The sequence below is a fragment of the Ambystoma mexicanum genome, chromosome 6p (genome assembly GCF_040938575.1).
Source record: "Ambystoma mexicanum isolate Mex_15411 chromosome 6p, UKY_AmexF1_1, whole genome shotgun sequence".
NCBI lineage: Eukaryota > Metazoa > Chordata > Amphibia > Caudata > Ambystomatidae > Ambystoma > Ambystoma mexicanum.
Window position 1 is genome coordinate 147264661 of NC_090935.1, and position 11692 is coordinate 147276352.

Below are 11692 nucleotides of genomic sequence, written 5' to 3' on the forward strand. Positions count from 1 at the left end.
TCTACCTTCCTGGCAAAAGGCGAGCATGGCGGGGTAAAAAGTTGTAAACTTTGTAACGGTTTATTGAGCAGCCACCCTCAACACGAGAAGTTCCTTCCCTCCCCACTCAAGTGGCTATGCAACAACTATTTAACAGATTCTTTTTCAGCCCTATCTCAGACACATATCATGCCTCTTGGATCCATCTCCCCTGAGCTAACAATGAGCCAAGAACTAGGCCGGCGTACGGGAAATATATTTGAATTCATTTAAATTAAAAGTAATAGAATTTAGCATGAACATACCAAAAACCACTTTATCCATGGCATAACACAATCAACTTCTTTCAGCATGAATAAATCACAAAAATGAGTTGCCATACTAAACATATTTTATGCTTCAGGTACTCATGAGGAATTAGGAAAGCCGACCACCTATCATCTAGCACAGCCATGTGGCACCTTTCTGTTGTTTCTATAAAAAGCTAGTTATGAATATGCAAGTTATTAAGCATGTCCTTAATTTTATTTTCCACTTATTCACCAACTTTCACATTTGGAACATGTTCAGATCAGCCAGAAACCTAGTTTAACTGGTCATTACAGTCCCCAGAATCACAGGAAGATGAATTTTATATTCACAAAATCACCTGGAAATTAGATAAAATATGGTACATAGATGAAATACATCCCCCTTATGAGGACTGAGAAAAAGGCCAAAACGATAATAGTCCTTTCAAATAAATTGTGAGTCTTCATGTGGGACAAATGGTCCTGCTCCTGCCCATTTATTTTCACTGGGTCAACCTGTGCTCAGAGGTTTTTTTTTATCAATCTCCTTTGTGTTGGAAGCTTGCTCTTTGAAGTGGGTGCCCCCATTTTCACACATATTAGTCATGCTAAAGCCAAGGGTAGGTTTTGCTTTCAGAGCCAGGAGGTCTGGAGAAAAATGAAATTTGAAGCCTCTAACAGGACATTTTTATTGTGGTTGGTCATTAGATGGGAGATGTGACGTCCAGGCTGGGAGTGGGAGTTTTCCTTGTGAAGTTTTGCCCGCAGCCAGCAAAAGGGTCTGCCTTGAGCTGACATTTTTTTCATGAAGACAAAGTGGCTCTTCAAATGTCACTGGAATTTCGTGGGTTAAGCATAATATGCATTACTCTTTGTCAACCCACACATCATGTTTTGTTTTCCTGACATTTTTCTGTGAGCAGTGATATTTTTTCACTTTTACTTTTTCAAACCGTTTTTATTTGCACACACATGTGCAGGCCGTTTTTGTTTTCAATGTTTAAAAATCTTTGTGTTCTTGTGTGAGTCTCCTGCTGCAGCTGGTGGCGTAGATTTCAAAGGTTGGTGGCAGCATTTTGTAAACAATGAGAGTCGAGTGACCTGGAGAGTAACATGTACCCTTGTACCAATCCAGTCCCAGTCCAACAATATGTTCTGTGAGAGGGTGAGTGGGCTAAGGATTTTGTTAAACCTGGTCATGGAATTTGCCTGCTTTGGAAAGCGAGGGCTACAGGTGTCAAGACCATGTATAGTCGGATGTTGAATTGGTGTCTCAATGCGACCTGGAATCCACACTTGCAGTAAAAGCCCGGGAAGGTGTGATTGTGGCAGCCTCCAGTGATTAGGTGACTGCCAAAGGATTGAATGGGTTCACATCCGGGACTGGGAGCGGACTGTAGCTCCAGCAGTGAAATTCCTGTTCAACCAAAGAGCCTGCATACATATGTTGTCAAACCTAGGAAGGAGCCCTGAAGGACTGAAGAAGGCACCCCAAAGACGAATCCTAAGGAGAATCTGCCAGGCCTGTGTTTTTCCCCCAATGTTCCTTTCAGGCTGTAATCTCTACCAGCATCTGCAGACGTCCTTTAAGTGACCTTACAAACAGCTGCACCAGCCAAGTTGCAAGAGACTCTGTGCCCGAGATGTTATGTCGAAGATTCTTATACCACGCACTGCTGCCACCTGCATGGTTTCTTAGCGTGCTTAAATAGATACTGACCAGAGACGAAGACACAGTAAAACCCAGAGCACTGTCCAACATCATGTATGTGATCTGGCTGTGCAAGAAGCTGCTCAGAACATTCACATCAACATCACTGAGGGTGCTTTTCCCATCTTATGCTGCATCCCTGAGGCCCAGCTCATTGCCGCCCTGCAACTGGAGGCACCATAGAGCACTACACCAGACATTGTGACTCCTGGAAACACTTCAAAGGCTTCACTGGTAACTCGTTGCTACTGTAGCGGCATGACATATCTAGACACCTAAATATGATCCCAACCACAGGGTCTGATGAGCATCACTGGGCCTCTTCTGCTGGGCCACTCATCGAATGTTAGCACTGGTATCCATCCTCCCAAACTGCGGAGAAAGCCTAGCCACGAGACACCAAAGCGTGGTCATTTGTAATTTTATTTTTTGATGACTTTTTTTTATATTGATTTCATAGTTTATTACAAACTTTTATCAAAACCTTTTATCAAATAAAACAGTCCACCATATGTCTCACATTGGTTAGTCCCAAATGTCCCAAAGCGTGGGCATTTCATGTACTGATTTTATATAGCACTTTCGTGTCACCAAAGTCTAAACAGAAATAAACAACGGTGCAACAGATACAGAAGTAGGGTTGCAATGTCAGTTTCAGTAGAAGCCAACAGATGGGCTTTGAGGTCCTAGGGGATGATGGGAGGGAGGCTATAGCCACGGGTATTTTGGTTCTAGCCCCAGAACGAAGTTCAGGGGCTACAACCAAAAGTCAAGCTAGCCCAACGTCCCGACAAGCCCCGACATTAGTGTAGCCCTGGATCTTTTCCAGACCTAGCAGCACCACTGGAAAGGGGTGATGTATTCCAAAATGTATGAGCAAGTATGGAGAAGGATTGAAATCGAGAGGCCGCACAAGGAGTATTGGGAGCAGATTAGAGGAAAAGCGATTGGGAATGGAACGAGCTGGCAGGAGTATAGAACGAAACTAAGGAGGACAGAGAGAGGAGCCAGACGGTGCGCACATTTAAAAACAATGCACAGGAAGTGGAACAAGAGACGAGATAGGAAGGACAACCAAGCAATGGAGCATTAGAAATGGAAGCTCGAGTTGGAAGATGGAAGAGTGCGAATAAAGTTATGGATGGAGCGCAAGAGAGCAGGACGATAGGTCGGGAGACCGATCAGAAGGGCAGAGCAGTGATCAAGTCTAGAAAGAACCAGAGAAGTGATAAGGAGCTTAGCAGCGTGCAATGTCAATAAAGGGCGACTTTTAAGGATATTGAAAAGCTGAAAATGGCAGGTCCGAGTGGTGCTAGAGATGTGAGAAGAAAGGGAAAGATTAAAGTCAATGGAGCCCTTGGCTGCCAAGAATGGGGGTTAACACCGCCATTCCGCCACTGGTGTTTGGAAAGATTCAGCCAGAATATGAGTGATGGGATTGGTAAACAAGGGCCGTTTATCACGTACACCAGTTCCCGGATACACAGTGGGACGCAAGACACCACGCAGACAAAGCCCCCACACTATCCCCAGCCCAGCCCCCCTTAAGTCTCCCAAGATGCAATGCAATGTTTGCCAGTAGAGGCTAGGGCACCTTTGGGGCAGGGAGACGGCTCTGAGCTGCTGATTTCTATTTGCTCACTCGTTGTGCAGCCTGGAAGTCATCAAAGACAGAAGTGCAGGTGCTGGTGTAACACAAAGTGCCATCGTCACCCTCGCCAAAAAAACACGATATAATCCTGCAATATTTCCACAACCTAGAAATATCCACAGGTTCCGGGGCCAAGTAGATGCCATGTATAGTGGGGTGCGGTCCAGGGGCGTCCTTCACGCCACTGGGTACTCCCTAAGCAAGAGGGCCTGCTTCCTACTGAGAAGTGCCTCTCTTACCTCATTGACAGCATTGCAGCCCCGCAGAGAGGGGCTGGTACTCTGCCAGTAAAGCTGTTTCACCCCTACTCGGTATGTTAAGTGCTACTACAATCCCACTAAAAGTACAGTCCCTTCACCTTTGCTGTAAAATGATGCCCCAAGTCCACTGAAGGTACTGCACCTCTTGTGCAAAATGCAGGTACATATCCACAAAAGTATCACACCACTGCTGAGAAGTGCTGGCCCTCTTCCATGTAAAGTGTTGCAACTACCCTCAGAGAAACACCTACACAGTCCCAGTGGCTGCAAGGATCAATTTCAAGACCCTCTGCATTGTCCATAAGGCCTTCTGGGGCCTGGGTCCTCAATACCTCCAACTCTCTTCGGAAATATCTTCCTACTCGAGCTCTTCGCTCCTCCACCTCCAACTCCCTCAGGGTCGGTCGCTTCTGCAAGCAACGAGTTGGTGGTAGATCTCTTTCTTCGGCTGGGGTCTCCCTCTGGAACAGCCTCCCGGCCACTCTAAAAATTGAGCAGAACCATCTCTGATTCCGGAAGCATCTCAAGACCTTCCTTGTTGCTTCTGCCTTCTCCCCGGATCTCTTAATCTTCCCCTCTGCTGATCTCCTGTCTGATACTGCACTGGTCACCTGGCTACCCTCTGATCTCGGGCCCAGGTCCCCTTCCTGCCCAGATGCACACCTACACTGCCTCCTGGAAACCCTGAACTTGGGACAGTATTTGCAACCCTACAGTCCCCTTACCTGCACTTATTGACACCTGGTGTCTGCGCTTAACCCTGCATTTGCCAGCTGTTGGCCGCACTACTTGTTATCCTGTGTATGGCACTTGCCCTTCCTCTCCCCGCACTTTTCCCCTCCCCCTTCCCATGCACTTGCGCGATCTCAATGTCACCTGGCCTAGTAAGATCGTTTGTCTCCGCCCCCCCTCTACTCCCCTCTACCCCCCTCGCGTGCCTCGTCGCGTCTTGAAACACGTGTGTATAGGCGCGTTATAAATGCCATATCATATCTGATGGAAATGGTTAAACCCCTGTTGAGAAGGGCCTGTACTATCACATTGTACTGAAAAAAAACGGATGCAAAGTGCGGGTACTTCCTCATTCAAGGTGCCGTGCCCCTGCTAAGAAGTGCCGACACTCTGCCATTGAAATCATTGCAAGTCTGTCCACTGAGAAGTGCCGACACTCTGCCATTGAAATCATGGCAAGTCTGTCCACTGAGAAGTGCAGGCACTCTCATTGTAAACACTGCGGCTCTGGTAATAAGTGCTTGAGCTCTCCTTTTGAAATCATAGCCAAGCTGTTCCCAAGCCCTGTCAGTCTATGCCCAGTCCAATCATTGCTGGACCCTAAATGGACCCTGGAACTTTGGTCTATATGCTGGGGAATATTCTGAATGTGGGGGGCGGGGGTTACGCCCTCTTACCCCCAGCACTTGTAAGCAGTAACAGCGTCACGTGGAACCGAACTGCGCACGGGAAGTGTAAGTCAGCAAATCTCTCTTCAGAAATGGCGGCGGGGAACAACGCAAACCTGCTTTAGCCTCCTTGGGCCGGTGACGTTCCTCAGAACTACCAGCTACACAGGTCAATAAGTGGCAGAAGTGCCCCACGTTGGGTCACAAAATCGAACCATACAGTCCTGGCAAGCTGGCCCTCCAGGTCCTGTTGCCCCATAGGCCAGTCCGGGTCTGGAAGGAACAGGTGTTGTGCCTCCGCTGGAGGAAGGGGGGGGGAACAGGGATCTGCCAGTCCAAGTGAGAGTCTAGTGCTACCAGGTGCCTCCATCTGCTAGACAATGAATGTGGAACTCACAAACTCGAGCCGAGCACACTGTGTGATTCTGCATTCAGCGTATTTTCTTGTGCCCCTGGACCCCTGATCTGCTAAGATAGGCAGAGGTTTTTTTTTTGTTGCATTTGTAAAGCGCCTGGAGCCCGGAGGCATCGAGGCGCTGTTTCAAGAAAATGTCTTAGTTACGTGAAAAGGAAGGCTAGGTTACATAGAGCATACACCTTACAGATAAGAACATACATATATAGGTGCATAACCCAGTGCTTAGCAAGGTTGTCATTACACAAACAGCAGAGTTGTGATTGCTTTCTTAGAAACCGCCCCAATCTTAATCATAATAAATGTTTTGTTATTAAGGGTCTGATTCAGAGAAGCATTTTATAATGGCGCAACACCATTGGATAGCGCTCATGCGAATCAGGTTCTAGGTGTATTCGTGATTAAAAAATAAACCGTATACACTCCCGAGCATAATACAGACAGACGATAATCACAATGTGAGCATGCCTGGGTGTTTACACTAAGTGCACCCAGCATGCACCCACCGATCCCATGTGTAGAGGAACACACGTTGCGTGTGTTGCAAAGCATCACGTGCAGGTGTCGCTCCCATGAATGCTTACCTTTCCAAACACGCAATGGTGACATATCCATGACTTTGGCGGCGAGAAGTCCCCATGCCACAACGTCCCCTCTCAATTCCTGGGGTTCAGCTGGATCGCAAAGCAGCTGAAAGAGTTGTATGTTGCACTAGCAGCCAGAATCCTGGAACACATCCCGCGCAGATGGGCAGTGCGAAGCGGCCGCGTCCCAGGCTCCGCGCAGCGGCTCTCGCAGAGAAACTTGTTTTGGAAGCAGAGAAAGGCACCGGAGCCAGGACGGACTGAGCCTGAGCGCAGCGGTGCTTGGGCGGGATGCGGGTTTTCCCAGGCTCCCTGGGTCAGAGGACACGCCCCTGACACGGGGGACCGGCTGTGCCCCTCACCCATCACCACCTCTCCTTCAGATGAGGTCGGCCCGGTGGTGAAATGGTCGGCTCTACTAGAGCAAGCGATGTGGTGACTAATCCCAGCTTCTGCCACTTTACAATTTTAAAATGAAGTAGATCCATGGGGGGTTTCAATTTGGGAAGCCTTCGTTGTCCTTCGTGTCACTAGCCTCTGTCCCCAGCTGCGCCACCTGGAGCTTCGCCACCTACTGGGCATTCCCCAGCTGAGAGAGGGCACCCCTCCGTCTGGCCGTGCCCTCACTGCGCCGCCATCAAACTGCGCTTCTGCACAAGATCACAAGGGCGCCTCCTGATCGCACATCAACCGGCAGAGCTGCGCTGTTGCCGCTGGAGGCCGTTCTTCGGGGCGACCTTGTGCCTCGCAAGTAATTGCATTTCGTGCTAGCTAGCAATCCAACAGACACCAAGCCCAACCTCTAACAACCTTTCAAGCTGAACTCAAATGAGACGTTGTATAGCGCTTGAAAGCTTGGCATGTAAGCGCTGGCATTTGTCCGATGAAGCGTGGTTCACCATCGTATTTGCGAAAAGATAACTTTGTTTCTTCTTTCAAGAATTGGCGAGAGGCCTGGCTTCAACTGTGGCATCATGACATGGGAATTGAATATTTAATGCCAGCCCGGGATGTATCCAGTGTCACCTCCACACGCCAGTGCGCTGTAGCTTGTGTTGTTCTCCAGTGCAAGGTGCTCCAGCAACACACCGTCACACACGCCCCACCCCCTGCCGCTGCTGCCTCTACTCCCGCAGTCGGGCGCATGTGGCATCTGCGGTGGGGTGGTACAGGGGCTCAGCAGGAGTATGTTTGAGGCCTCCCCATCTTCTGGTCCAGCGGCCACCACGAAAAGACGGAACAATGCGAAACTAAACCACACACAGATGTTTTCTTTGTGTTTTTTTTCCAGACCTAGAGTTAAGTGTACTGCAGGTTGTAACAACACGAATCTCTCCGGTCGCTAAAGTTATATAAGGTCTCCCACGCACCGATTCTTAAATAACCCTCTCCCTCCTGGGGTTAAAAAAGGAGCTGCGCGTGACCTCTGCTGCCCCTCCTTTTGCTGAAAGATGCAGACGCAGCCGGTGGTCTCGGGCCAGCAGACAGTCCAGAGCTTGCAGAGCTCGCGCGCGCGCGCGCGCACACACACAGGCAGAATGCAGAAACATCCTCTGCCCTTGAAGGGCAGGGAGGGGAGTGAGGGAGCCACGCCCTGCGCCTGTCCCGATTGGCTGCCCCAGGACAGGTCACCTGTCACTCAGCGCCTGCTTTGTTTTCCAGTCCACGCTGAAAAGGAAGAAGCCACGCTTGGGCGCCCGCTGCGCGCGAGATGCGCGAAATGCGCGAGGCTCCCGCTGCTCTGTCTCCGGCTGCTGCTGCTGCTCAGCCAGCATCCAGCCAGCAGCATGGGAGACCGATTCGCATAGTTACTGATGGCAGTCGGGTCGGGTCAAGGGGACCGCTTTGCCATGATTGTAAAACATACGATGCTTATTGGGGGAGCAGTGGGTTTAGGGGGGACACCTCAAGTCAGCCGTGTAATCGAGCAGCACTTGGGTTTGCTGCTGCGTGATTCCTCTTTATTCAGAAACAGGAGGACTGTGTTGGCTAGCCTCTCCTTTTGTTTTTGTGTAAAGAGTTAACATGCACCAGGAAGCCTATTAACCGTGCTTGGTTAAAGGGCTTCCGCTGTGTGTTAGCTCTTAACCCAGAAACAAAAGGAGAGGCTGGTCAACCCAGCTCTCCTCCTGTTTCGGAATAAAGAGATATCACACAGCCGGCAGCCCATTGCATTGAAGGAGCCCTGTGGTTAAAGGGTTGCCTGGGAGGCTCAGTGACCCTTGCAGCCATTTATTTAACCGTGGCTTCTTGAATGCCAGATATGTGGGGGGCTCTTGTCGGAGGAACTTTTTGGGGTGTGTGGCCTAAGCTTAGGCCACAACCCCCTAACGAGAGCCCCCCTCAATTTACCACCCCACTTAAAGCACTGCCTGACCTCCCACCCACTGTCCTGTTTCTACGAAACAAGCAGCAAAACCATGGTGCAAGACAGCAGGCAGGGAAGGAGGACGGGAGCAAGCCCGAGTAGGACTCATTATAATAATCATGACTGATAAGTGATCGTCGCATTACCACTTTGTCCCCCTGTCCCAGTCCTAACAGTATGAGGATATAGTAAGGTATCAAGTCTTCGACGGACACCCCTCGGCAACTACCCAGGAAACCAGGGGTGGAAATGGAAAACATTTGGTGGGGGATCCCACAAGGGCTGAGGTGGGGGCGGAGTTTGGGGGGGCGGTGCCCGAGGAGGCAGGTTTTGGGGGGGCAGAGCTGGCAGTTGACTTCAGATCAAAGGAAATGTCCAAAATAATAGTTTAAAACGGCACAATTTCTTTCATGCTGCTTCTTTTCCAAACTATATATCAATTCCACTTTAAACCACGTCCATGGCACTGGTGATGAGTTAACTCACTATGTGGATAGTTTTGACCAGTGTTGCTGAGTAAATTTTCTTTAAAATGCACAATTTGCATCCCATTTTATATAGAAAACTCCCTCCTTGGGTACTATTCAAACAGGGTCAGAAAAGGAATGATTTGCCATTTACAACTACGGGCCACTTTTTCATTGGTGCCCGAGACAATTTTATGGCCCAGTCCGACCAGCACATGTACACGGTAGCAAACCGTACCGGCCATCTGTGCACCTGAACTACGAACAGCAATGTTAGTCTGCACTGTGACCTCAGCTCATGCAGAGGAGTAGTTTAAGCAGACTGTGAACGAATCATCAAGAAGAGCCATGACTCTAGCTAATGGTGAAAGAGCAGCTCATCTGTGGGCAAATCCTGGTTTAAAGCGAGGGATTGTCCTGCAACCTCATTCTTAAAACCTGCTGATTTCTGTTCGCCATAAGGAACGCTTTTTTTACTGGAGCCACACCCTGCACGGCTCCCCTCTGAAAGCAGTTGGGTGGCGGCATCTTGTGGGATAGTTTCAATGTTAATAGGGGTATTTATTTATTCATGCTATTTTTGTCGGATACTTGTATTATATCCGACAAACATTGCATAAATAAATAAATAAACTGGATCATGGCTGAGGTGCGCAACTTCCTTTGGTGACCCCTTGAACGGGGTCACCAGAGGAAGTTACAAGTTGATACAGGTCACAGCTGCAGCAAAAGCAAAGTCCTGCTGTGTACACGTAGGGTGCAGAGCCAGCAGAGCGCTCACGGTGGCAATGGTCTGCTCCGCCCCCTACTCCATGCTGTCGCGGGCGCTTTCTTTTTGTTCTTTTTTTATTTCAATTTATTTTTTCACAGTAACCCAGCGCAGAGCGTGGGTTTGGGTTTTGCGGCGGGTGACTCTGGCCAGATCCCGAGATCCGCTACACATCTGGTGCCGGATCTCGGATCCAGCAAGAGCCGGCCCAATGACCAGCGCTGCAGGAAACATGCCCCAACAAATGCACATGTAGAAGGTCTGATCGCACAATCAGAGCCCTCATGTTTCCTGTGGCCATGCTTGAGAAGGCCACCCAGTTGTGTTTTTGTTTGGAAATCTCGAACCTGCAGTTTTCTCAAATTTTAGATGGAGGAAATAAATACTACAAGTCCCAGGATCCAAAGAGGGAAAACACAAGCATTGATGGCCTTCTTGATAAGGGCAGGGAAACTTGGGAGCTCTGCATTAACCATTACAAAACTGTGACAGCGCATGCATGCTATGGAAGAGTCCTGCCAGTAGGTGACAAGACCTATGGATGTAACAAGATGGAAGTTCTCAGGTGAGGTAATGTACAGAACAATACATGGAAATCAAGAAGACTGGCCCACTGGGTGGGACGTGCACAAGAAGACCCCGCTATTCAACTACATAAACAGAGTACACGGGCGTGTGGCACATTATAAAAATGAAAATAAATAAATACATACCAAGTGACACAGCCCAGGGACGCGCAATATCAAACCAACAATGAATGCATGCATTCCTAATCGGGAACAATAAAGAAACAGATGAACACATTCTAAAATTCAAAATATCACAAGTCCCAACCAGTGTAAAAGTGCAGTAACCGAGATCTGCACAACACCACCAACCTGTACGCCACCGCACAAATTGCTGTACTAACAGAGCAAGACATCGGGCCTCATTACAAGTATGGCAGTAAGGCGCCGTTATCGCTACCGGCACCGTTGCTACTGTATCGCCATACTAGGAGTTCTGCTCGCAGGTGTCCTTGCAGCCACCAGGTCTGACCTGGTGGCCATACCGGCACCGGCGTGCAGAACATGATGGTACCTCCCCATTCCCATTGAGCCCTATGGGGTTCAAATGCGAATGGGGATGTACTGGGACCGGCACCCGTGAAAGGGCAATTACCTGGTCTGGCTGGGCTGGAATAGCCTGGTAATTGCCCATTCGCGGGTGCCGGACCCGGATGTGAGGCTACCACCAACCAAACTAACTCTCCATTTGAGTGATCCTGCTGAAATAAAAAAACTCTCCACACCCCAAAAAGGAGGCACATTTGTTCTACAAACCACACAATCTGCAACACAACTTTATGCAAGAATGCATTGTAAAAAACTGTGTACTTTGGTGCAGAATTCCACTTTTGGAGGTTGCGATAGCCCTTTTTAGGATCCCTTTTCTTTATTATTAGATCTCTGACCTGTTTTTGTGGTCACTGGGACTTTTACTGAAGTCCCCTTGCCACTGCATACCTTTTTGAGTGTATGGTCGTGGGTTGCCCATAAAGCTCCCACGTCAAGGGCTATTATGGAAACACACATTGCTTTTAGGGAAAATGGTGGTGGCAGCTCTAATTTTGTTTTGTCTTCACCAGGGCTGCAAGCCAACTTACTGCATTGTTAGCAGAATGTAGCACGTGGTAACCAACGGGAAACTACTTTTTTATGTCCTTACCTCAGCCATGTTGTTTCATGGGCTTCTTTTGTTCAAGAAAAGCACGAGACAGGCTTAAAATGGCCATTTTGCAAATGTCAGCTCTTTGTAA

At 48.9% G+C, this 11692-nt stretch overlaps 1 long non-coding RNA gene across 1 annotated transcript in view; it reads right to left on the bottom strand.

The window, feature by feature from the left end:
• Window positions 1-7978, bottom strand: part of LOC138511284 (uncharacterized) — a 122747-nt gene extending 114769 nt beyond the window's left edge. The window contains exon 1 of the long non-coding RNA XR_011280599.1: window positions 6291-7978. This is a non-coding gene — a long non-coding RNA (uncharacterized lncRNA). The remainder of the gene's footprint in view (window positions 1-6290) is intronic.
• Window positions 7979-11692: the final 3714 nt, after the last annotated feature.